Source organism: Heptranchias perlo, chromosome 5 (assembly GCF_035084215.1).
Source record: "Heptranchias perlo isolate sHepPer1 chromosome 5, sHepPer1.hap1, whole genome shotgun sequence".
In the NCBI taxonomy this organism is placed as follows: domain Eukaryota; kingdom Metazoa; phylum Chordata; class Chondrichthyes; order Hexanchiformes; family Hexanchidae; genus Heptranchias; species Heptranchias perlo.
Window position 1 is genome coordinate 62,038,934 of NC_090329.1, and position 27,813 is coordinate 62,066,746.

General features: G+C 44.2%; 1 pseudogene; it reads right to left on the minus strand.

The window, feature by feature from the left end:
• Nucleotides 1–27,813, minus strand: part of LOC137321393 (macoilin-like) — a 103,651-nt pseudogene that overhangs the window by 12,709 nt on the left and 63,129 nt on the right.

A 27,813-nucleotide genomic window follows, 5' to 3' on the forward strand; every position in this document is an offset into this window, starting at 1 on the left:
TGTAAAATTCTAACTGATGTAATGTAACTGTAATGAATCTGTAATGAACCTGTAAAGAATCTGTAACGTACCTGTTATCAAAAATGTGTATTGAGTGTATTGCAATGAGGCACCCTCGAGTGTCATGAACTGTAATTATGTCCAATGTGTTCATTGAACTGTACTTGATGTAACCTGCAAATTGTATAATCTGTATTGTGTACGTTTGGAATGTGATATGACAACTGTATTGTATGTATTGCTGCAAATTTTATCAATAAAGTATATTTTTTGAAAAAAATTAACTTATGCTACCTTTTGGTGGTGACAAGATAATTCTCTCTATCTAATTGGGGAAAATATATAGGGCGCTCAATTGGGCCATGTAGAGCCTGTTGTTTCGGCGCTACACGGCCTCTCTGACACCCAAGATGGTGTCTTTTCCTGCATTACGTGCGCCAGACTCCATCTAGGAATTAGCGCAGGTGCAGATAACGAACGCTGGACTCATGTGAAGTAGAGAGGAAATGGCTTCAATCAGTGTGCAACGCTGATTTAAAGTGATAGGCACCATTTTGGGACTTAACACTCAACTCAACGCACAGTCTTAACCCCGACCATCTGAATGTGTCTTAGTGTGCCTGAAGGACCCCCCCACCAGCGCTATTTGAAGGGACCATGCAGGATTTACATGTTAGTGGCTGGATTATTGCTTCTGGCTGCCGAGACATTTGTATCTGTTTTTGGAGGGCTCCTATACTTGAATACTGGGACTAGGGAACATATCCTAACATTTAGAGCCAGGACGTGCAGGAGTGAAGTTAGGAAATGCTTCTACACGCAAAAGGTGGGAGAAGTTTGGAACGCTCGTTTGCAGTCAGCAATTGATGCTAGCTCACATGTGAATGTTAAATCTGAGATTGATAGATTTCTGTGAACCAAGGGTATTAAGGGATATGGGGCTAAGGCGGGTATATGGAGTTAGATCACAGGTCCACCATGATCTCATTGAATGGTGGAACAGGCTCAGGGGGCTAAATGCCACTGCCACTTGTTGCCTCTTGATATGCGCCACCTTCTCCTGCAAGAAAGTGGGACGTGTGTCTGGGTGATGTGCCCGTCATGGTTGAGTAGCTGCCAGTGTGTGTGGCCTGTGAGTTGTGGGTGGGCGTCTTGAAACAATGGTAATACGCAAGGTGAGAGGAAGCATCTGGTTGGAAGAGTTGAATACTGATGGAAAGAGTGAGTTTGTTGGTATGTGGGGAATGGGGGGTGTAGTGTGTGGTGCAGTTGGTAGGAGACGCCACTTGACAGTTGACCTCAATCACCTTGACCACTCATGTCAAAGCATTGAACTTCTTCCTGCGTTGCATCCATGTTCATGATGCTGTGCGCTTGGCATTGACTTCGTCCCCTGCTGCCTCCCACTGCCTTTTGGATATATGTCTAGAGGGCCTTTTGCTCCCCCCCACCCCCCTGCGGATATAGGGTGTGCCTCCTTCTGTCCACCTCTTGCACCAAGGTCTCTAGTGCATCAGCAGAGAACCTTGGTGCACGCACTCTCGCAGGCCTGGTACCAACTCAGATCGGCAGATTGGTGAGGTCTGGCGTGCAGATTGGAGGATGTGGGATTTAGTAATGCACAACCTTTATTCAATGTTTTAACATAATTCATCAGTGTGTAAACATAGGGATGGGACCTGCATCTGTATTTTATGTGTGCGATGTCTGATCTCCGTTCAGACTCCGTGCAGACAGTAGACTGTTATTTTCAGCAAATAACAGGTACCAGCTACCTTTAAGAGATTTCTACGAAATATCCTCCCTTTAAGAGATCGAGCTCCCCCTGGTGGTGCAAAGAGCGAATTGCATTGATTCCACGTGCAAGGCCCGGAATGGAACGCTGATTGCGGGTGAGTCCTCGGATGGGCCTAAACTTGCGTCCTGCCTGCGCAGGGGGTCATTGGGCGAGGGGTAATAGCACATCACGCTACCTACCGCTACCTCCTCCAAGATAGCTTCAACATGAACATTTTAATCCAAATATACATATATATTAATAAGGTAATTTAGATTTTATGCTTATATTTATCTTCTTTTTTCTACATGGTATAAAGTTGGTTGGCAAATTTTGACATCAATTTCTCCTCCCCCCACTCATTAGGAATGAAGGAAAACAATAACAACAACTTGCATTTATATAGCCTCTTTAATGTAGTAAAACGTCCCATGGCGATTCACAGAAGCGTAATCAGACTAAAATTGACACCAAGACAAAGAAGGCCAGGTGACAGGTGACCAAAAGCTTGGTCAAAGAGGTAGTTTTTAAGGAGACTCTTACGGGAGGAGAGAGAGATGGAGAGGCGGAGAGGTTTAGGGTCGCTCAGGGGATGATCTTAACCTTATCCGACTGGCCAGTAGGAGCAGGCCCCGGCAGCCGATCCCACCTTCTACCTGGTCACGGCAGGTGGTCTCTGAGCCCCTCAATTTTATCGCAACCTCCTGTCCCCATCCCAACTGGAGCGGGTGGGAAGTCGGATGGCAGGATTTAAATGAGGCTCAGGAGTTAAAATATCCCGGGCCTCATTTCTGGAGCTGCGGGTGAGTTTCTAACTCACACTACTACTCACCCGCCAAAAACTGGTCCGAAGTTAAAATAGGCCTTCAGTTTATAATGTTAAACTCCTCTTTTTGCACGTGGTAAATTTATTAAGGGATGAAAATCTAGTGGAATAGAATACACCTCGACTTTGTGCTTAGTATGAGTCAAGTACATATACATAATTTAGTGTATAAACTTCCATCAGGTTCAACAATCCAAACTGCAGCTTCCTGTTGATTTGGGAGTTTTCAGAACTAATAGGGGGTGTAAAAAAATGATTGCTGACCATAACTGTTGTAGCCATCCCATAACTAGCCTGTACATTGCATGAGGCATACACAGCACAGCAATACCTGATGGATGCATTGAGTGAGACGGCCCGAGCAATAACTGCAGTTTCATCTGTTTTCCTCCTCTTTGCGTCCATTAGCTGCTTCTCCAGCAGAGCTCGACCCTCCAGTTCTGCTCTTAGCTTTTTCTCTAAGTAGGTGATGTTCTGTTTGTCTTTCTGTTTTGCTTGCAAAGCACAATGCATTCTTAAAGTAAAGTGAAACACAACCGTTACTCTAATATTATAAAATGCCTACTGTTGTCCATTTAAAATGAGAAAGACTGCTGACTAAATAATGCCAAACTTTCAGTGCTGTGCATTGATACGATTCCTACCTGGTCTGTAAAAGCTCATTTTCTTGTCGAAGCTGAACAAGTTCAGACCGTATTTTTTGTTTGCTGTTGGTCAGTACATTGACCTGACTGCGGAGCTCCTGTTCAAATTGCCTAGAGGTTTGTAGGTCTGCCTTCAGCTTCTTTATGTCATGCTCCAATCTAGGTGAAAAAACATATATGGTTAGCCTTTAGTACTTTGTGAAAAGATTAACTTGTGTGCTTACATTCTTACAGTGAGACATACCAGACTCAATAATACTGCATCCCTGCAACATGCCTGACACAGAAAATGAAATCTGTCCTCTCTTCTGCACCTGGAATCCTCACGCACTCACAAACACGCATTTTCATGTGATCTTGAAGTGGGAAGACATACTTTTTCCCCCAAGAGATTTTGGAAAGGAGAAGGAGCCAGTGACAGGCTTTTGGCACAGATTTAGAGCCAAAGTGACAAAAGAAAAGCAAGTAAAAATAAATGAAGTGCTGTTAAAGATTTTTGCACCAGCTAAAGGGGTTATAGAAACATAGAAATTAAGAAAAATAGGAGCAGGAGTAGGCTATTCGGCCCTTCGGGCCTGCTCCACCATTCAATATGATCATGGCTGATCCTCTATCTCAATACCATATTCCTGCTCTTTCCCCATACCCCTTGATGCCTTTTGTGTCTAGAAATCTATCCAGCTCCTTCTTAAATATATTCAATGAATTGGCCTTCACAGCCTTCTGTGGTAGAGAATTCCACTGGTTCACCACCCTCTGAGTGAAGAAATTTCTCCTCATCTCAGTCCTAAATGTCCTACCCTGTATCTTGAGACTGTGACCCCCTCGTTCTGGACCCCCCAGCCAGGGGAAACATCTTCCCTGCATCTAGTCTGTCTAGCCCTGTCAGAATTTTATATGTTTCAATGAGATCCCCTCTCATTCTTCTAAACTCTAGTGAATACAGGCCAAGTCGACCCAATCTCACCTCTTACGACAGTCCTCCCATCCCAGGAATCAGCTGGTGAACCTTCGCTGAACTTCCTCTATGGCAAATATATCCTTTCTTAGGTAAGGAGACCAAAGCTGCACACAATACTCCAGGTATGGTCTCACCAAGGCCCTGTACAACTGCAGTAAGACATCCTTGCTCCTGTACTCAAATCCTCTTGCAATGAAGGCCAACATACTATTTGCCTTCCTAACTGCTTGCTGCACCTGCATGTTTGCTTTCAGTGACTGGTGTACAAGGACACCCAGGTCCCTTTGTACATCAACATTTCCCAATCCAACACCATTTAAATAATACTCTGCCTTTCTGTTTTTCCTCCCGATGTGGATAACTTCACATTTATCCACATCATACTGCATCTGCCATGTATTTGCCCACCCACTCAACTTGTGTAAATCACCTGAAGCCTCTTTGCATCCTCCTCACAACTCACAATCCCACCTAGTTTTGTATTGTCAGCAAACTTGGAAATATTACATTTGGTTCCCTCATCCAAATCATTGTGAATAGCTGGGTCCCAAGCAGTGATCCCTGCGGTAACCCACTAGTCACCGCCTGCCACCCTGATAAAGACCCATTTATTCCTACTCTCTGTTTCCTGTCTGTTAACCAATTTTCAATCCATGCCAGTATATTACCCCCAATCCCATGTGCTTTAATTTTGCACACTAACCTCTTATGTGGGACTTTATCAAAGGCCTTTTGAAAATCCAAATACACCACATCCACTGGTTCTCCCTTATCTATTCTACCAGTTACATCCTCAAAAAACTCTAGTAAGTTTGTCAAACATGTTTTCCCTTTCATAAATCCATGTTGACTTTGTCTAATCCCATTGATATTTTCTAAGTGTCCTGTTATCACATCCTTTACAATAGACTCTAGCATTTTCCCTACTACTGATGTTAGGCTAACTGGTCAGTAATTCCCTGTTTTTTCTCTCCCTCCTTTTTTAAATAGTGGGGTTACATTTGCCACCCTCCAATCTGCAGGAACTGTTCCAGAGTCTATAGAAGTTTGGAAGATGACAACCAATGCATCCACTATTTCCATAATATTCTATTTTATAATAACTTGCATTTCATGCAGCCGGCCAGTCTACAACAGCAACTTAAGCCTGTCTTCAGAAGTGATGGCAAACATGTTCTTGGCCTTAAGAAACAAAGTATTTGAATCACCCACACCTGACTTGGACTGGCAAAGCAGCTTTGTTTTTCCAAATATTGAGGGAACTGTCCTCTTGTACAGTTGTTTTAAATTGGCTGTTCATGAGTTTTTTCCAGGGATCATGACCTTCTCCAGTGGATAAGGAAGCTGGTCTATCAGCCAGCAGCTGAAAAACTGCATTAGTTTCTGGCTGTTAGGCTTGAGCACATAATCTGCAAGCTCAGTGCAGTACTGAGTGTTAATTGTATCCATTTGATTTATATCAATTACTGTTAACTGTATTCAGGTGGTGCATACCAATTGCAGACTCTCTTGTATCCATTTATATGAGAGCTTATCTAGGGTGTGGAGTGGGTAATGTGGATATCTGTGAATAAAGGCTTGGAAGCAGCTGAAGACCAGTCTCTAGTATTCTATCCTTCACCACCTGGCTATCCAATTTATTACACTGAGGGAGTGCTACACTGTCAGAAATGCTGTCTTTGGGACAAGATATTAAACCGATGTCCTGTCTATCCTCTCAAGTGGATGTTAAAGATTCCATGGCACTATTTGAAGAAGAGCAGAGGAGTTCTCTCCGGTGTCTTGATAATTATTTATCCCTCAACCAACACCCAAAACAGATGATCTGGTCAGTCATTTCATTGGTGTTTGTGGGACCTTGCTGTATGCAAATTAGCAGCCATTTTTCTGACATTACAACAGTAACTACAGTTCAAAAGAACTTAATTGGCTGTAAAGCACTTTGGAAAATCCTGAGATCATGAAAGGCCCTATATAAATGCAAGTTCTTTCTTTCTTATTTCAGCATCTGTTACTAGGCTGTGAGGCCATGAGATGTCTCTTCATGAAAGTAGTCCTTTTGAACACTACCAATTGTTCACCCTTACCTTCTTTGCCTTTGTGTGCAGGCTTTGGCTTATTTTTGTCAATCCTATAAAAGGCGTTGCCACAGCCTGACCATACCAGTTCCAGTGGAAGGTCACACCTGGTACCTATCTCTCCTCAGTCGCTTTCAGTCACTGATCTACCGTGCATTTCTAGCACTTCTTTGGGGAGGAGGTTAGATTTCCAGCATTCAAGGTTTTTAAAAAAAATCTCATAAAATTCCTTATGGGATAAGTAATATCAGACAAATTTAGTTAAAGAATTCAAATAGGGATGCTTTACAATAGGCATTTAAAATCATTAAAATGGGCTCACGCTCTAATAAAATTCTATGAGATTATTTGAAATATGTCAGTGATAAAATGATAGAAAGTTATACTAAAAAGATAAGAATGCCTATCCATTTAGTCTGTTAAAATTCAAAACTTCATGGCTTACTTTGATTTATACACAAGAGCTGTACCTCAGCATTCTCTATCAATCCACGTTCATGCAGAATGTCAGTCGGGTTGGGTGATTACGTTTTTTGTCATCAAGATGCTGCCCCTTTAACACTGCTTTGAATTATGGAATAACATCTGCCTGAGTTTGGACATTTCCAGCGGCATAAATGCCAAAATTATGTTTTCAGAGCTGGCTGTTCCAGTAACCAAACTGCCCAAAATGTCTTCAGAAGAGGATCAATGTCTCTTTAAATATCTGAACATTATATCAGAAGCTTTAAGCAGAGCTGCAGAATTAAAATGCACGTATTTGACTTGTTTGGTGGTGCTTCCCATTTGGTAGCATTATTTAGCTGAAACATAAACATGCAACTAATTTTCAAAGAAAAGTTCTGTTTTGTTTGGGGTTTCTAGAAACGGGACAGAAATGACCAATTTTGCAAAACTCTGTATCCACAGCCCATTTAATCATTAATCTCATTGATTTAAATAAAAACAGACAACATCGACGGTATTTGTGGCAGATACAGGAAATTCCCAACATTTCTGAGTTCCCAATCTCAGCTGCTTGCCTGTAGGGAGCATTTGCTAATAAGGAAGAGAAAATTGGAGCACCAGTGTTCTCTGAGCATGCACATCGTTCTGGTTGGATCAGAGTACCATTATTAAAGCTAGGAAGCAGGTTAGTTGCTGTACTCTCAGCTGCAGCATGTGGGCAGTTCAAGGAGACTTGGAGATTAAATAAGCTTAACATATATGTTATATTCTATTTTGTGGCATTTAAGATTATGATTTACAAGCATAAAACGGGTGCAATCAGGCCTAATTTGGGCACTAATGCCCTGTGCCTCAAGGCTGCCTAAAACAGGCATTAGACCTCTTGCATATGGTAATGAGGGGTTTAATGCCTGCTTAAGGACCCCTCTGAAAAATTGGGCTGCTCGGAGGCTGCAGGCATTGGGGTTTCTAGCTGTGGATGTGGTCTAGCCAACAGCTGCCATCGAAAAGGTAAGTTTATATTTTTGTAAATTGATGTGGAGCCAGGAGAAGATACCAACAAGCTCTTTGTGACCCTACAAATTGGATGTGAGATTAAGAGAAAAAATGTCTTGTACAAATCCTGCAGGGAGAAAGGCGAAGGGGATCCTCTGGATGAATATAAGAAATTCCAAAAACATGTTAAAAGGGTAATTGGAAGAGCAAAGAGAGACCGGGAAAAAGGCATAGTGGTTGAGGATAAGCATAAGTTGAGGCTAAACAGTAAAAGATGGCAGTCAGAGAAGAGGTAAGAACCATCAAAGATGCAATAGGCTGGAAACTGAGGATGAACTCAAAATAGTAAATATTCTGAATGACTACTTCCTCCAAGTATTCAACAACAACAATTTTCATTTATATAGCACCTTTAACGTAGCAAAACATCCCAACGTGCTTCACATGAGTGTTATCAGACAAAATCCGACAAGGGAAGACATGAACAACATTCACTCTTCCAAAGCATAATGAATGAATTTACCATATATGAGATGGAAGTTCTAGACAGGCTAAATGGGCAAAACAAATAAATCTCCAGGCACTGATGGTATTTATCCTAGAACACTGTGGCTACAAGAGCAGGTCAGAGGCTGTGTATTCTGCGGTGAGTGACTCACATCCTGATTCCCTAAAGCCTTTCCACCATCTACAAGACTCAAGTCAGGAGTGTGATGGAATACTCTCCACTTGCCTGGATGAGTGCAGATCCAACAACTCCAAACAGAAGCTCGACACCATCCAGGACAAAGCAGCCCGCTTGATTGGCACCCCATCCACCACTTTAAGAGATGAGAGATTCTAGGAAGGAGATTTGTGAGGCACTGACAATAATTTTTAAAATTTATTCATGGGATGTGGGCGTCGCTGGCAAGGCCAGCATTTATTGCCCATCCATAATTGCCCTTGAGAAGGTGGTGGTGAGCCGCCTTCTTGAACCACTGCACTCCGTGTGGTGAAGGTTCTCCCGCAGTGCTGTTAGGTTGGGAGTTCCAGGATTTTGACCCAGCAGCGATGAAGGAACGATGATATATTTCCAAGTCGGGATGGTGTGACTTGGAGGGGAACGTGCAGGTGGTGTTGTTCCCATGCGCCTGCTGCCCTTGTCCTTCTAGCTGGTAGAAGTCGCAGGTTTGGGAGGTCCTGCCGAAGAAGCCTTGGCGAGTTGCTGCAGTGCATCTTCTAGATGGTACACACTGCAGCCACGGTGTGCCGGTGGTGGAGGGAGTGAATGTTTAAGGTGGTGGATGGGGTGCCAATCAAGTGGGCTGCTTTGTCCTGGATGGTGTTGAGCTTCTGGTTGGAGTTGTTGGAGCTGAACTCATCCAGGCAAGTGGAGAGTATTCCATCACACTCCTGACTTGTGCCTTGTAGGTGGTGGAAAGGCTTTGGGGAATCAGGAGGTGAGTCACTCGCCACAGAATACCCAGCCTCTGACCCGCTCTTGTAGTCACAGTATTTATGTGGCTGGTCCAGTTAAGTTTCTGGTCAATGGTGACCCCCCAGGATGTTGATGGTGGATGGATTCAGCGATGGTAAAGCTGATGAATGTAAAGGAGCGGTGGTTAGACTCTCTCTTGTTGGAGATGATCATTGCCTGGCACCTGTGTGGTGTGAATGTTACTTGCCACTCATCAGCCCAAGCCTGGATCTTGTCCAGGTCTTGCTGCATGCGGGCTCGGACTGCTTCATTATTTGAGGGGTTGTGAATGGAACTGAACACTGTGCAATCATCAGCGAACATCCCCATTTCTGACCTTATGATGGAGGGAAGGTCTTTGATGAAGCAGCTGAAGATGGTTGCGCCTAGGACACTGCCCTGAGGAACACTTGCAGTGATGCCCTGGGGCTGAGATGATTGGCTTCCAACAACCACTAACATCTTCCTTTGTGCTAGGTATCACTCCAGCCACTGGAGAGTTTTCTCCCTGATTCCCATTGACTTCAATTTTACTAGGGCTCCTTGCTGCCGCGCTCAATCAAATGCTGCCTTTATGTCAAAGGCAGTCACTCTCACCTCACCTCTGGAATTCAGCTCTTTTGTTCATGTTTGGACCAAGGCTGTAATGAGGTCTGGAGCCGAGTGGTCCTGGCGGATCCCAAACTGAGCACCGGTGAGCAGGTTATTTGGTGAGTAAGTGCCACTTGATAGCACTGTCGATGACACCTTCCATCACTTTGCTGATGATTGAGATTAGACCGATGGGGTGGTAATTGGCCGGATTGGATTTGTCCTGCTTTTTGTGGACAGGACATACCTGGGCAATTTTCCACTTTGTCGGGTAGATGCCAGTGTTGTAGCTGTACTGGAACAGTTTGGCTAGAGGCGCAGCTAGTTCTGGAGCACAAGACTTCAGCACTACAACCGGGATGTTGTCTGGGCCCATAGCCTTTGCTGTATCCAGTGCACTCAGCCGTTTCTTGATATCACATGGAGTGAATCGAATTGGCTGAAGACTGCCTTCTGTGATGGTGGGGATCTTGGGAGGAGGCTGAGATGGGTCATCCACTCGGCACTTCTGGCTGAAGATGGTTGCAAACGCTTCAGCCTTGTTTTTTGCACTCACGTGCTGGACTCCGCCATCATTGAGGATGGGGATGATCATGGAGCCTCCTTCTCCCGTTAATTGTTTAATTGTCCACCACCATTCACGACTGGATGTGGCAGGACTGCAGAGCTTTGATCTGATCCGTTGGTTGTGGAATTGCTTAGCTCTGTCTGTAGCATGCTGCTTCCGCTATTTAGCATGCATGTAGTCCTGTGTTGTAGCTTCATCAGTTTAGCACCTCATTTTTAGGTACGGCTGGTGCTGCTCCTGGCATGCTCTTCTACACTCCTCATTGAACCAGGGTTGATCCCCTGGCTTGTTGGTAATGATTGAGTGAGGGATATGCTGGGCCATGAGGTCACAGATTGTGCTGGAATACAGTTCTGCTGCTGCTGGTGACCCACAGCGCCTCGTGGATGCCCAGTTTTGAGCTGCTAGATCTGTTCTGAATCTATTCCATTTAGCACAGTGGTAGTGCCACACAACACAACAATTATGAGGGAGTCAAACTGGGGAGATACCAATAGATTGGAAACAGGCTTAATGTAGTGCCCATTTTCAAAAAGGGTGGCAAAATAGACACAGGCAACTACAGACCCAAAGCAGTCTTACTTCCATTGCATGTAAAATAATGGAATCAATTATTGAGAATAAGCTTAAGGATCACCTGTACAACAATAACCAAGTTAACAGCAGTCAGCATGGATCCAGAAGGTGAAGATCCTGCCTGGCCAACTTTCTTGACTTCTTTGAGGAAGTGACAACCCAAGGGGATTGTGGTAAGCTCTATGAAATGGTGTACCTCGACTTCCAAAAGGCTTTTGATAAAGTTCGACATGAAAGGCTGTTAATTAAACTCAAAGCTGTGGAGATTCAGGGAAAAACCTGGGAATGGATAAAAAACTGGCTGAAGGGTAGGAAATAATAAGTACCCTTTGGAGGAGTTGTATTGGAGTTGAGGAAGTTGCTGGAACTACTATTGGTTTGAATTTATATAAATGACCGGGTTTCAGAAACTCAATGCAAAGTAATCAAATTTTCAGATGATGCCAACCTTGGAGGGGCAATGCAATCGGCAGAGGCAGCTCAGAAATTACAGAATGTGGTGGACAAAATAATGCAAGTGGGCAGAACAACTGCAGATGAAAGTTAATGCAGATAAGTGTAAAGTGCCTCACATAGAAAGGAAAAATAGACCACATACATACTCCATGAATAGTGTTGAAATAGCTACAGGTGAAGTTGAAAGAGACCTAGGAGTCTTACTCAGCTCAATGCTAAACATGTCTAACCAAAGCAGAGAAGCAATCAACAAACCAATAGGATGTTGAACTACATAGCCAAAAATGTAGAATATAAGTCACAGGAGGTAATGAGCAAACTGTATAGTGCTCTGGTCAGACCACAGCTTGAATACGACATCCAGTCTGGTCACTATGAAACAAAAGAGACTTTCAATGCATTGCAGAGGAGAGCCACAGTGCTGATCCCCAGTGTCAGGGATCCGAGTTATGAGGAAAGACTGGGGCCTTTCAGCCTGAAAAGGCATCTTAGAGGTGATCTTTTTTTTTTTGTTCGTTTATGGGATGTGGGCGTTGCTGGCAAGGCCAGCATTTATTGCCCACCCCTAATTCCCCTTGAGAAGGTGGTGGTGAGCCGCCTTCTTGAACCGCTGCAGTCCGTGTGGTGAAGGTTCTCCCACAGTGCTGTTAGGAAGGGAGTTCCAGGATTTTGACCCAACGACTATGAAGGAACGGCGATATATTTCCAAGTCAGGATGGTGTGTGGCTTGGAGGGGAATGTGCAGGTAGTGTTGTTCCCGTGTGCCTGCTGCCCTTATCCTTCTAGGTGGTAGAGGTCGTGGGTTTGGGAGATGCTGTCGAAGAAGCCTTGGCGAGTTGCTGCAGTGCATCCTGTGGATGGTACACACTGCAGCCACTGTGCGCCAGTGGTGAAGGGAGTGAATATTTAGGGTGGTGGATGGGGTGCCAATCAAGCGGGCTGCTTTGTCCTGGATGGTGTCAAGCTTCTTGAGTGATGTTGGAGCTGCACTCATCCCGGCAAGTGGAGAGTATTCCATCACACTCCTAACTTGTGCCTTGTAGATAGTGCAAAGGCTTTGGGGAGTCAGGAGGTGAATCACTCGCCGCAGAATACCCAGCATCTGACCTGCTCTTGTAGCCACAGTACTTATATGGCTGGTCCAGTTAAGTTTCTGGTGACCCCCAAGATGTTGATGGTGGGGGATTCAGCGATGGTAATGCTGGTGAATGTCAAGGGGAGGTGGTTAGACTCTCTTTTGGTGGAGATGGTCATTGCCTGGCACTTGTCTGGCACGAATGTTACTTGCCACTTATCAGCCCAAGCCTGAATGTTGTCCAGCTCTTGCTGCATGCGGGCATGGACTGCTTCATTATCTGAGGGGTTGCGAACGGAATTGAACACTGTGCAATCATCAGCGAACGTCCCCATTTCTGACCTTATGATGGAGGGAAGGTCATTGATGAAGCAGCTGAAGATGGTTGCGCCTAGGACACTGCCCTGAGGAACTCCTGCAGCGATGTCCTGGGGCTGAGATGATTGGTCTCCAACAACCACTACCATCTTCCTTTGTGCTGGGTATGACTCCAGCCACTGGAGAGTTTTCCCCCTGATTTCCATTGACTTCAATTTTACTCGGGCTCTTTGGTGCCACACTCGGTCAAATGCAGTCACTCTCACCTCACCTCTGGATTTCAGCTCTTTTGTCCATGTTTGGACCAAGGCTGTAATGAGGTCTGAAGCCGAGTGGTCCTGGCGGAACCCAAACTGAGCATCAGTGAGCAGGTTATTGGTGAGTAAGTGCCGCTTGATAGCACTGTCAACGACACCTTCCATCACTTTGCTGATGATTGAGAGTAGGCTGATGGGGCGGTAATTGGCTGGATTGGATTTGTTCTGCTTTTTGTGGACAGGACATACCTGGGCAATTTTCCACATTGTCAGGTAGATGCCAGTGTTGTAGCTGTACTGGAACAGTTTGGCTAGAGGCGCGGCTAGTTCTGGAGCACAAGTCTTCAGCACTACAGCCAGGATGCTGTCGGGGCCCATAGCCTTTGCTGTATCCAGTGCACTCAGCCATTTCTTGATATCACGTGGAGTGAATCGAATTGGCTGAAGACTGCCTTCTGTGATGGTGGGGATATCGGGAGGAGGCCAAGGTGGATCATCCACTCGGCGCTTCTGGCTGAAGGTGGTTGCAAACGCTTCAGCCTTGTCTTTTGCACTCACGTGCTGGACTCCACCATCATTGAGGATGGGGATGTTTGCAGAGCCTCCTCCTCCCATTAGTTGTTTAATTGTCCACCACCAAGATCTTACAGAGGTATATAAGATTGTTAAGGGTGTAGAAAATGTTAACCCAGAATATTACTTTGAATTCAACAATGTGCATAGAACTAGAAGACACAGGTTTAAACTAGTAAAATGTAATTTTAGTATTAATATCAGGAAATTCTTCTTCACACAAAGGGTGGTCAACAGGTGGAATAAATTTCTAGGTATAGTGGAGGCAAAAACAGTGCAACTATTTAAGAAACAATTACATGCTACAATGGGGGGACTTTAAGATCGCTCTGGATGGGTGAATTAAGATGGGCTGAATGGCCTTCCTCATCTATAATTAAATTAATGGATGCAATCCCAGTGTAACTGCCAGGATCGCATCCCCATGGATTTTCGGGGCCATATTTATCTTTCTAGGACATGTTCTAAATGTGAATTGGGCTTCAGAGAAGGATTACAGGCTGTAAATGTATATCAGAAATATTGGGTCGGATATTGCCCAATTAAGAATATTTTATTTGTTTCAATAAGAAAAAGCCTATTTGTACCTTATTTTTGTGAGCGGCAAGTTTCAAGTATTTTTCAACTAATATTCAGATGCAATGAACTGACTGATCTTAGGAATGAATAAGTGACAGTTTTCATGTAATAAATGCCTACTAGTTATATATCAGGACAGTTCCTTGGTCTTTTGGGAATATTTCTATTATGACACATTTTTGTAGGCTCATTAGTTACCTCATTGATGCCCAAGGCTCGCCTGATGCCATATTCAGGCAGGCCTGTAAATGGGCAAGCAGTCCACTCACCTGAAACAGATATAAGGCTGCTTTACGATGCAAATCACAACAACAACTACTACTACTACTTGCATTTATATAGCACCTCTAACATAGTAAAATGTCCCAAGGCACTTCACAGGAGCATTATCAAACTAAATTTGACACCGAGCCACATAAGGAGATATTAGGACAGATAACCAAAAGCTTAGTCAAAGAGGTAGGTCTTAGGGGGTTTCTTAAAGGAGGGGAGAGAGAGATAAAGAGATGGAGAGGTTTAGGGAGGGAATTCCAGAGCTTAGGGCCGAGGCAGCTGAAGGCACAGCCTCCAAAGGTGAAGCAATTAAAATCGGGGATGCGCAACAGGCCAGAATCACGGGTTATAGGACTCCAATGCAAAATTAAGGTACAAATAGGCTTTTTCTTATCGAAACAAATAAAATATTCTTTCAATCACTCTATGACCTTTTTGACCTATACAGCGTCACCTCTTGGTCAAGTAAGAAGAACAGGTGCTCTTGTTTTATTCGTTTTTAGAGGTTACAGTGCCACCTCAGGAGGAAGTAACAATGGCAGCCATTACCATTACAGCATAACCTATTGGTTTCAGTGATCTAAGGGATTGACAGTGTTAAATGTTTGTATGGATTTTTTTACATATCACAGAATTTCTGTATTTCAGTTAAGGATTAGATCTGGTAATGAAGCCAGTAATGGTGCCTTGCAAGGGCCAGTTGAGGATTTTTTTTTTAATTAGTAAATTCTTAAAAGATATAGGTGTCCTATATTGAAAACATTTGTGATAATGTTGTTAATTTTGTTAATCACACATGTTCCCAGAAATGCTAGGGAACTAAGGGACTAGTGAGAAGGAGGATTAAAGGAAATTAGTATTCGTAAAAAAAAGTGCTGGAGAAATTAATGGGACTGAAAACCGATAAATCCCCAGGGCCTGATAATCTGCATCCCAGAGTACTAAAAGGGGTAGCCATGGAAATAGTGGATGCATTAGTTGTCATCTTCCAAAATTCTATGGATTACGGAACAGTTCCTGCAGATTGAAGGGTGGCAAATGTAACCCCACTATTTAAAAAAGGAGAGAAAACAGGGAACTTCAGACCGGTTAGCCTAACATCAGTAGTAGGGAAATTGCTAGAGTCTATTATAAAGGATGTGATAACAGGACACTTAGAAAATAAAGTCCCACATAAGAGGTTAGTGTGCAAAATGAAAGCACATGGGATTGGTGGTAATATACTGGCATGGATTGAAAATTGGTTAACAGACAGGAAACAGAGAGTAGGAATAAATGGGTCTTTTCCGGGGTGGCAGGCGGTGACTAGTGGGTTATCACAGGGATCAGTGCTTGGGACCCAGCTATTCACAATTTATATCAATGATTTGGATGAGGGAACCAAATGTAATATTTCCAAGTTTGCCGATGATACAAAACTAGGTGGGATTGTGAGTTGTGAGGAGGATGCAAAGAGGCTTCAAGGCGATTTACACAAGTTGAGTGAGTGGGCAAATACATGGTAGATGTAATATAATGTGGATAAATGTGAAGTTATCCACTTCGGGAGGAAAAACAGAAAGGTAGAGTATTATTTAAATGGTGATAGATTGGGGAATGGTTGTCCTTGTACACCAGTCACTGAAAGCAAACATAAAGGTGTAGCAAGCAGTTAGGAAGGCAAATAGTATGTTGGCCTTCATTGCAAAAGGATTTGAGTACAGGAGCAAGGATCTCTTACTGCAGTTATGCAGGGCCTTGGTGAGACCACACCTGGAATACTATATGCAGTTTTGGTCTCCTTACCTAAGAAAGGATATACTTGCCATAGAGGGAGCAAAGCAAAAGTTAGCCAGACTGAATCCTGGGATGGGAGGGCTGTCGTACGAGGAGAGATTGGGTCGACTTGGCCTGTATTCACTCGAGTTTAGAAGGATGAGAGGGGATCTCATTGAAACATATAAAATTCTGACAGGGCTAGACAGACTGGATGCAGGGAGGATGTTTCCCCTGGCTGGGGGGTCCAGAACAAGGGGTCACAGTCTCAGGATACAGGGTAGGACATTTAGGACTGAGATGAGGAGAAATTTCTTCACTCAGAGGGTGGTGAACCTGTGGAATTATCTATCACAGATGGCTGTGGAGGCCAAGTCACTGAGTATATTTAAGAAGGAGCTAGATAGTTTTCTAGACACAAAAGCATCAAGGGGTATCGGGAGAGAGCGGCAATATGTAATTGAGGTAGAGGGTCAGCCATGATCATATTGAATGGCGGAGTAGGTTCGAAGGGCCGAATGGCCTACTCCTGCTCCTATATTGTATGTTGACGGATTGATTTGATTTATAATGGCTGAATTAGACTCTTGAACAAATGTTTGGTCAGTTACCTTTTTTAGCCACTTTCCTTCAACTATGCACATTTCTACATTTAAGAACATAAGAACATAAGAACATAAGAAACTGGAGCAGGAGTAGGCCATACAGCCCCTCGAGCCTGCTCCACCATTCAATCAGATCATGACTGATCTTCGACCTCAACTCCACTTTCCCGCCCCTATGAGAGGCGATCTTATTGAAACATATAAGATTGTGAAGGGGCTTGATCGGGTGGATGCGGTAAGAATGTTGCCAAGGATGGGTGAAACTAGAACTAGGGGGCATAATCTTAGAATAAGGGGCTACTCTTTCAAAACTGAGATGAGGAGAAACTTCTTCACTCAGAAGGTAGTAGGTCTGTGGAATTTGCTGCCCCAGGAAGCTGTGGAAGCCACATCATTAAATAAATTTAAAACAGAAATAGACAGTTTCCTAGAAGTAAAGGGAATTAGGGGTTATGGGGAGCGGGCAGGAAATTGGACATGAATTTAAATTTGAGGTTAGGATCAGATCAACCATGATCTTATTGAATGGCGGAGCAGGCTCGAGGGGCCGATTGGCCTACTCCTGCTCCTATTTCTTATGTTCTTATGTTCTTATCCCCACATCCCTTGATCCCTTAGCATCCAAAAATATATCTATCTCATTCTTGAATATACTCAATGACTAAGCATCCACAGGCCTCTGGGATAGAGAATGCCTGAGATTCACAACCCTCTGAGTGAAGAAATTTCTCATCTCAGTCTTAAATGGCTAATCCCTTATCCTGAGATTATGCCCCTTAGTTCTAGACTCTCCAGCCAGGGAAAACAGTCTCTCAACAACTACCCTGTCAAGCCCTCTCAGAATCTTATATGTTTCAATGAGATCACCTTTCATTCTTTTAAATTCCAGAGAGTTTGGTCACATTCTACTCAAACTCTCCTCATAGGACAAACCTCTCATCCCAGGAATCAATCTAGTGAACCTTCATTGCACCGCCTCTAAGGCAAGTATATCCTTCCTTAGGTAAGGAGACCAAAACTGTACACAGTACTCCAGGCGTGGACTCAGAAAGGCCTGTACAATCGCAGCAAGACTTCCTTACTCTTGTACTCCAACCCCCTTGCAATAAAGACCAACATACCATTTGCCTTCCTAATTGCTTGCTGTACCTGCATGTTAACTTGCTGTGTTCCGTGTACAAGGACATCCAAATCCCTCTGAACACCAACATTTAATAATTTCTCATCATTTAAAAATTATTCTGTTTTTCTATTCTTGCTACCAAAGTGAATAACCTCACATTTCCCCACATTATACTCCATCTGTCACCTTCTTGCCCTCTCATCTAACCTGTCTATATCCCTTTGCAGATTTTTTGTGTCCTCCTCTCAGCTTACTTTCCCACCTAGCTTTGTATCATCAGCAAACTTGGATACATTACACTTGGTCCCCTCATCTAAGTGTTTAATATAGATTGTAAATAGCTGAGACCCCAGCACCGATCCTTGTGGCACCCCACTAGTTAGAACCTGCCAACCTGAGAATGACTCGTTTATTCCTACTCTCTGTTTTCTGTCCGTTAACCAATCCTCTATCCATGCTAATATATTACTCCAAACCCCATGAGCCCTTATCTTGTGTAACAACCTTTTGTGGTACACCTTATCGAATGCCTTTTGAAATTCCAAATATACTACATACATTGGTTCCCTTTTATCTACCTTGCTAGTTATATCCTCAAAAACTCCAGTAGATTTGTCAAACACGATTTCCCTTTCATAAAATCATGTTGACTCTGCCTAATCCTTAATAATGGATTCCTGCATTTTCCCGACTACTGATGTTAGACCAACTAACCTGTAGTTCTGTGTTTTCTCTTTCCCTCCTTTCTTGAATAGCAATGTTACATTTTCTACCTTCCAATCCACTGAGACCATCCTAGGATCTAGGGAATTTTGGAAGATCACAACCAATGCATCCACTATCTCTGCAGCCTCCTCTTTTAAAACCCTAGGATGTAGGCTATCAGGTCCAGGGGATTTGTTGGCTTTTAGTCCCATTAATTTCTCCAGTACTTTTTCTTTACTAACATTAACTACTTTAGGTTCCTCACTCTTATTAGACCCTTGGTTCCCCACTATTTCTGGTATGAGTTTTGTGTCTTCTATTGTGAAGACAGATACAAAATATTTGTTTAACGTCTCTGCCATTTCCTTATTCCCCATTATAATTTCTCCTGTCTCAGCCTCTAAGGGACCCACGTTTACTTTCGCTACTTTCTTCCTTTTTACAAACTTGTAGAAGCTCTTGCAGTTTTTATATTTCTTGCTAGTTTACTCTCATATTCTATTTTCTCCCTCTTGATCAATTTTTTGGTCATCCTTTGCTTAAGGCCTAGGACGGTAGCCAAAATAAGGAGATCTTACCGTAGCACAGCCTCTGGTTTGCTGTTCTGATGATTCAAAGAGCCATTCTCAAAGATCCCTTTGCGTGTGCTTGTGTTCTTGCTTGAGCACTTTTGCTTCTTCTCATTCTTGGCAAAGATCACACTGCCATTTGATGCACCATGTGCCTTTGGTGATAAGTGCTTGCAGGCTTTTGAGGATTCGGCACATAAATCATCATGGCTTAGATTTTCTGTACTTCCAAATGATTCGTATTCCGTAGTCTTGTTGAGATGGTTTTCCACACATTCTGTTTCACTCATTCTAGAGTCAGTTGCTTGTAAACAGTTACTGGCTGCAAGAACTTGCTTTGTGACTTCTTTCTCTTTCTCTTTGCCTTTTTCTTTAAATTCTAGTTCTGGTAAGGCTAAAGTGTATTTCTTCCCGATTGCAATGGCTCTCGTTTGATGCTGGTATTGAGAGCACAGCGGAAGCCCTTTAAATGCTAATGCAAATAAAAAAAAAATTATAGCACGAGGGAATGCTGGAAATAGACACCAGCATCTGTAAGGAGAAAAGGCAGATTCATGTTTTGCAAATCGTCTCTTCAAGAGATGGTGTTTTGAGGAAGGATCTATATCTAAAATGGTTACCTTTCTTTTTTCCTTACAGATGCTGATGGTTTAGAGTATCAAATTGAAAGAATAAACTAGCCTATACTGGGCTTCTTTGAATAAATTTAGAAAAAAATTCCAATTCGGAACAATTTAGATGTGAAAATGATTGTCCCTTAAAATAAAGTGACATGTACTGCAATTCCTGCTCTAAACATTTTTTTGCTTGTTAAATTCTTTTTAGTCTAGTGGGAAGGACAAGGAGTTTTCTGCTTGGTGGATCTGCAGGTCCCTGATAGTTAGTTGCTCAGTTATGGAGGAAGGATGTGTTGCTTCATGGTAGATGTATATTCAGCTGATCCCTCTTAGGATTGTAGTGAAGGGTGTGTATGTACCATTTACTCTAATATGGAGGATCAGTGAGGTTTTAGCAGAAGTGGAAACTACATGACCAGAGCAGTTTAAATATGTGAAGGCACAAAGCATATGCAGGTTGAAAATGTGTATATTTTTACCCATGAATGATATCACCTTTGCAAGGATCAATGTGTTGGTTAGTTTTCTGTCATTTAGTTTTCTGTATCAAGAATGAATCGCAATGCATACAGGCTATGGAAGAATTTTCCTCAGCACTTCAATGCAGTGTTAAAATTTTAGACCAGAATTGGAGAAAGTTGACATCATTTTCCTCTCCCAGTGGGGAGCCTCACCCACCAAGAGCAGAATATTTGGAACCTTGGAGTGCATTGTGCATAATTTCCTACCCAAATTGTTCAGAAAATCATGCACAACATGTACCAGAATTTCCAATTTACACTCTCAGTGGGTGCTGCACCCCATTGAGGGTACAAAATTGGAACATTACCCCTCATGATGCATGGTTCTCAAATAGTTGGGTGTGCCCATTGATGGGCTTGGTGATCTCTCCAGGGAGTGCAGCAGAAGGTGAGAAAAAAAGGAAAAGATTCTAAATTTACTATCATTCAGTGGTTTAAGCAGGTAAAAACCCATCAGCATGTCATTCCAACCCTCAAAAGACCCAAGTCTGTGTTTGCCAATTCCCAATCCACTGCTTCCTTCCATTGAACTCCCAAACTGCCAACTCCTGTCCTGTTGCTTCTTGCTGTCCAGCTCCTCTAACCTGCTGTCCACTTCTGCCTGATTCTCTCGACTTGTTGCCCCCTTCGACAGGTGGGATTAGATGGGGGTGGGGGCTGGTGTTCATGGGCTGACAAACAAAGTAGCAGAAAACCCCAGGGTGGGTTTAAAAGAATTTTTGCTTTGACTTGGGCTGAAAATGTTTAAGAACCTCTACCATATTGCATTTAGCTGTTGAATAAATATACCCTATAATTCCTCCACATGTATCCTCCATGTGTTTACAAATGGAAGAAAAGCACAGTTTTATGTGATGATTTAGCTAGTATCAAAGAAGAGAGAAATGGGAAGTCTGTTCCAAATACCTTCTTCCAAACTCTGGTCCTGTCTTGTTTGCAGTTGTTGATCTGAGGGCAAAGCCTGCCGGAGAAGTTGCATGAAGAACTCATTCTGTTTTTGAACTTCTTTTTGTTTCCTTAATTTAATTTTGTAGCAAATGTAACTTTTAAATTCAAAACCTAAAGACGCCACTGGATATCCTATGCTAAAAAAAGAAAAGAAATGTTACTTAATGAAAGAACGAAAAAAGAAAGAACTTGCATTTATTTAGCACCTTTGACAACAGGACATCCCAAAACATTTCAGTCAATTAATTACTTTTGAAGTGTAGTCACTGTTGTAATGTAACGAAATGTAGCAGCCAATTTGCGCACAGCAAGGTCCCACAAACAGCAATGAGATAAATGACCAGAAAATCAATTTTTTATAGTGATGTTGAATGAGGTAAAAATGTTGGACTTATAATAGTAAAATCTGAAAAGGTATTGTTATGATATGGCTGAAACCTTGCTTTATTTCTAAACACTTTATTTTCTAAGAATTATGGGTAACTATACAATAAAAGTATATTGTACTAGTCGAGCTCCTGTAGCATTGCATACAAAGGAGTCTAAACCAAGTGTAGTTTTTAAGTGAAGCGGGGTTAGAAGGAGAGGGATAATTTCAGGGTGTGCAGACGTAATTCAGTCTGCATTTTAATATCATTCATTTTGTCCCTATTTACTTTATATAATATACTTTGACAAAACTTACAGCAATTTAGGGAGCAGAGAAATAGAGGAGCACAGGCATTTCCCTGCAAAAGACTGAGGAGCTGAGAGGCCTACAACAGGGACAGTGTTGCATCCTAACAAGTTTACATATGCAGTTTCCATTACAATGTCAACATAGGAATTTATAAGGTGGAAAGTTGACAGGAAGTGAGCGTAGAAGTATGATTTTTCTAATATATTATATTGATATATATGGCAACTATAGGTACAATACAAGGAAAAGCTAGTACCAGCCAAGTACTGCTGTGTACTCAACTGCTGCTAGAATTTCCCAGCTCAGATGCTTCCAATTGAAAGCACTGAATTCCATGCTAATGAATGGAGCCACTCTGAGATGCATGTAGGCCACACCTATAATTGTTATCATTATAGTGGTACTGGGTGTAAAAGATAGGGAAAATAAATAACTAAAATAAGGATAAGAGGTGGATTACCTCTTTATATAAAAATTGCAGATGGTAAACTATTTGGCGATGAAAGTACTTCCCGGCCAGCTAAGTGTCAATGATAAGGAGTGAAAATCATCTATTTTGGTTTAAAAATGTGATCTATTGTGATATATGTCTCTCTTAAAAATAAATACAGTTTGATGGGAAAGATTTCCTCTAGTGGATTTCCTGTGTTAACAGCAACATAAACATAGTGGGAACATTTCTTATATTCATTATTTCTAGAAATCATCAGCAGTAAAAAAGAAAACATTTATGATTTAACTTGGAACAGCAATCAGAGTAAACCTTTCAGCTGTGTTTAAGATTTCAATCGCACAAATGAGCTGACCTCACTGGATAATGCAAGATCAGCTCAGTTCATTTACATACATTTCTGGCACTCTGGGCATGTCAGGCGTGATAAGCCGGGTATGTCAGGACAGGAATTTAGGGTGCCGGCACCCAGTGAAGGCCTGCCTGCTGCCCGTTCTGCGCCATGTGATTTTGCAGTGTTGTGGGGGGAGGGAGACAGTTGTGGCAGCAGGCAATCGTGACAGGGTTTTTTCTAAATGTGAGCCTCCCCTTCAGCGCTTGTTCCAAACATGTGAAAGGTAGGTGGGTCATTGAGGATTGTGTCACTCAGTCAGCTTGGTCTCCAGGTTCTTGCTTACTCGCTTTCGGGAGTTGGGGAAGAATTTCCCAGAGTTTTTACTTAAATTGATCTCAGATATTTTCTGGGTTTTTTTGCCTCTCCCACGAGATTGCATGGTTTGTGAGTGGGGGGAATGATGATGATGGCATGCAGTGGTTACACTGTGCCAGGAAAGGTCAGGCTCGTTGCAACAGCTGGTCTTTACCTAACCTTTTTTTTGTATGAAATGCTGACACAAAAGAACCATTTTCCAGTCATGATATTTACCATGTTGAAGAACACAAATTTTTTAAAAAACAATCAAAAAATAAAGATAAGCATTACAAGACTGGAGGTCACAATAAACAAAATCAAAGTTGATGTGCCAGCATGTCGTGTTCTTCTAAAGCTGACTCTCAGAAAGGACTGCAAGAGCCTGTTGCTTCAAAATCACTGCTTTATGAGTAATCTTGTGCATACATGATGAGGCTCTTAAGTACACAATCCCTCCAAAACATAGAGCATGGGTAGGAGTGGCCTTTAGAACAACAGATGTGCTATGCCTCTCTTCACAGTTGTGAATCACTGTCTTTCCTACTCTCTGTATTGCTCCCAATCTTCAGTATCAACATGTGTATGTTGATGGGCACATGCTTCTATCACATCAGTCTGATCTGAGATTTTTTCAACATATGTTGAGTAGATTAAACTGCTCAGAAATATGGGAATCTCATACTGTAGCGTAAGTACTAGAATGATACCCGGACCTCAAGGGTTAAGTTACGAGGAGAGATTACACAAATTAGGGTTGTATTCTCTGGAGTTTCGAAGGTTAAGGGGTGATCTGATCGAAGTTTATAAGATATTAAGGGGAACAGATAGGGTGGATAGAGAGAAACTATTTCCGCTGGTTAGGGATTTTGGGAGTAGGGGGCACAGTCTAAAAATTAGAGCCAGACCTTTCAGGAGCGAGATTAGAAAACATTTCTACACACAAAGGGTTGTAGAAGTTTGGAACTCTCTTCCGCAAATGGCAATTGATACCAGCTCAATTGCTAAATTTAAATCTGAGATAGATAGCTTTTTGGCAACCAAAGGTATTAAGGGATATGGGCCAAAGGCGGGTATATGGGGCGTCATTTTAGCACCCGCTATCGGGTGCGTTCCTGGCGGGGATTCTGAAAATCGGGAAATCCCGGCGCGGGACCGGAGCCCGCCTCGAACCTGCGCACTTCCGGGTTCCCCGCTGACGCGCCAGCGTGCGCGCGCAGCCCCCGCTGGTGGGAATCCCGCAGGCAATTAAAGCCAGCAGGATGCCACTTGACAGTATTTATTTAAGTATTTCAGGTCATTAACTGACCTGATTAAGGGATTATGTGAGGAGGGGTGGGATTTTAGAGTAAACTGGGACTGTTTCCCACACTGGGGGAAACACTCCCAGGTCAAATGGATGTGTTGCAGCTGTCAGCCTGTGGCAGCTGCAAAGGTCCATTTGACAGGTGGGGGGGGGAGACCCTCACCCATTGCAGGAGGCCACTCTGTCACTTGGGACAAAGTTTGGCCTCCACCACCCTCCTCCTGACAGTCAAAGTCACGAACCTGCACACTTACCCCGGGGTCCGGAGACATGTACCTACCTTGCGGACCCCCTCGGATGTACATCTTCCGGATGGGGGCCGCCGTAGCTGCAGTCATGACCTCCTCGGAGGGCGAACAGCATCACCAGTCTCACCAGCCTCGCCATCCACGCCGTCCACCTCTGACACGTGGAGCTCCACAACAGAGTGCTGTGACACATCCACCTGTACAGCAGGAGGGAGGGCTACCGCAGAGAGAGATGCGTCGCAGAGGGCACTACCCTCGCCACAGGGTCCACAGACCGAGGTTCAGCCTCCTGGACCTCTCTGAGCAGCAGTGCACACAGAGGCTCAGAGTCACTCGACATGTAGTCGTGGACATCTGCAGCCTCTTTCATGCCGAGCTGCTCCCGGCTGGCCCGAGCACCATCTTCTTACCTGTCACTGTCAAAGTCACCACTGCCCTCAACAACTTCTCCTCCGCATCCTTCCAGGGTGCAACTGGGGACATCGCCGATGTCTCTCAGTCGTCTGCGCAAAAGAGCCCTGCAAATACACCTACACCCACTCTGCAGTGACACAATGGGTGGCATCAGTTGTGGGTCCTCATAGTGATCCTCAGGAGAGGGCATTATTGCACAAACCAGACAGGATTCGCGAAGACATGGCAGTAGTGGTGCCAGTATAATATGTAATATGAGTTGGTCAGAAATTTAATATAAGTAACACCCATGACAAACCCTCAAACACCCTTGTGCATCCCCTTCATGCTCACGACACGTTTGCCTTACGCTGCCTATTGCACATATGTGATGCATGCCCTGTGGCTGCAGCACAGGTAGTGGCAGGTTGAGTGAGGCTGGTGGTGAAAGAGATGCACGAGAGGGTGAGTATGAGATAGAGCCATGAGATTGTATGAGGATTGGGTTGAGTGGTAGTGGCGGGATGAGTACTGGCGAGGTGAGTAGGTGCAGGTAAGATGAGGATGAGGTTTGAGTGGGTGTGAGGGGTGATGTGACAGAGTCGTGTTGGCAGTGCTGAAGGAGATGTGGGGTGGGGGCAATGATGTGGCAGACGGAGTGTAGGGGAATGAGTAAGTGTACTCACTTTGGCTGACCTACTGAGGTCATTGGAGCGCCTCCTGCACTGTATGCAGGTGGGCGATATGTTGGTTGCGCTGGTGACCTCCTCTGCCACCTCGAGCCAGGCCTTCCTGGTGGCAGAGGCAGGCCGCTTCCTCCCGCACGCCGGGAGGAAGATCTCTGCCCTCCCCCTCCTCCTCACCCCATGTATTGATACCTGGAGTGAGGCATCATTAAACTGGGAGCAGCCTTCCCCCTGGGCTGCTCCATGCTGTAATTTTTGCTATTTGTTGCAGCATCTGTCAGTGGAGGACTGCCCCTTTAAATAGAGCTCCTCCAGCTGACAGATCTTACTGCGCATGCGCAGCCCGCCCGACGCGCAGATCAGCAGTGGGGAACCCGGAGGACCAGGTAAGTGGATCCAATTAGTGGATTGTCTGCTACATTCGCGCGGGGAGCTGACTAATTTCACCGGGCGCGTTATCCACGCGCCCGATAGCCCCCCCCGCCGAGAACCCGCAGCCCGGCTAACATCGGGCCCATGGAGTTAGATCATAGATCAGCCATGATCTTATCAAATGGCGGAGCAGGCACGAGGGGCTGAATGGCCTACTCCTGTTCCTATGTTCCTAATCTGCTTCCACCACCCTTTCAGTCAGTGCATTCCAGATCATTACAACTCGCTGCGTAAAAAATTGTTTCCCCATGTTGCCTCTGGCTCTGTGTCCTCTGGTTAACTACCGTTCTGCTACTGGAAACAGTTTCTCTTTATTTACTCTGTCAAAATCGTTCATGATTTTGAACATCTCTATCGAATCTCCTCTTAACTTTCTCTGTTCTAAGGAGAACAACCCCAGCTTCTCCAGTCTCTTCACATAACTGATGTCCCTCATCCCTGGCACCGTTCTAATAAATCTCTTCTGTACCCTCGCTAAGGCCTTGACATCCTTCCTAAAGTGTGGTGCCCAGAATTGAACACAATACTCCAGCTGAGGCCTAACCAGTGTTTTATAAAGGTTTGGCATAACTTCCTTGCTTTTGTACTCTATGTCTCTATTAATAAAGCCCAGGATCCCATGTTCTTTTTTAACAGCCTTCTCAACTTGTCCTGCCACCTTCAAAGATTTGTGTATGTGCACCCCCAGGTCTCTATGTTCCTGCACCTCCTTTAAAATTGTACCATTTAGTTTATATTGGGCCCGATATTAGGAGGGAGGTGGGTTGGCAGTGGGGGGTCGACTGGGCGCGTGAGTAATTTGGGATTCGCTGCGAACGCAGCCTAATTGAAGGCACTTACCTTGGCTTCCGGGTTTCCCGTCCCAGACCTGCGCAGCGGGCACACTGCGCACCCACATCACAGGCTGTCAGCAGGAGGAGCCCTATTTAAAGGGGCAGTCCTCCAATGCTCCTCCTGCAGCAAAGAAACATTTTTGGAGCATGGAGCAGGCCAGGGGCAAGGCTGCTCCAAGGTTCTCTGACTCCTCACTCCAGGTGCTGCTCGATGGGGTGAGGAGCAGGGAGGGAAATTCTGTTCCCATCTAATGGGAGGAGGTGTCCTCTCTCTGCCACCAAGAAGGCCTGGCTGGAGGCAGCTGAGAAGGTCAGCAGCAGCGGCAATGTGTGCCGAACCTGGGTCCAATGCAGGAAGCGCTTTAATGACCTAACCAGGTCAGACAAAGTGAGTATACTTACGCATTCTCCCACACTCTGTCTTCCACATCAGCTCCACCACCACACAACTCCTGCACTGCCACCACAACGCTCTCGCATCACTCCTCACATCCACTCAACCTTCATCCTCACCTTGCCTGCACTTACTCACCGCCCCAGTTCCCATTCGAACACTACCACGCAACCCAATCCTCATACAATCTCATAGCTATGTCTCACATGCACCCTCCCATGCATCTCCCTCATGCTCACCCCCACCCACACCAATGCATGCAGCGGGTCACCATGCAACCATCACTCAATCACGCCTCTGTGTTTTGCCTTGATAGGAGAAGAGATGCCAGAATGCCCGGGAGAGGGCAAGGACTGGATGGGGCCCGCTACACCAGGTGGTCTTAACAGATGCGGAGCAGCAGGCA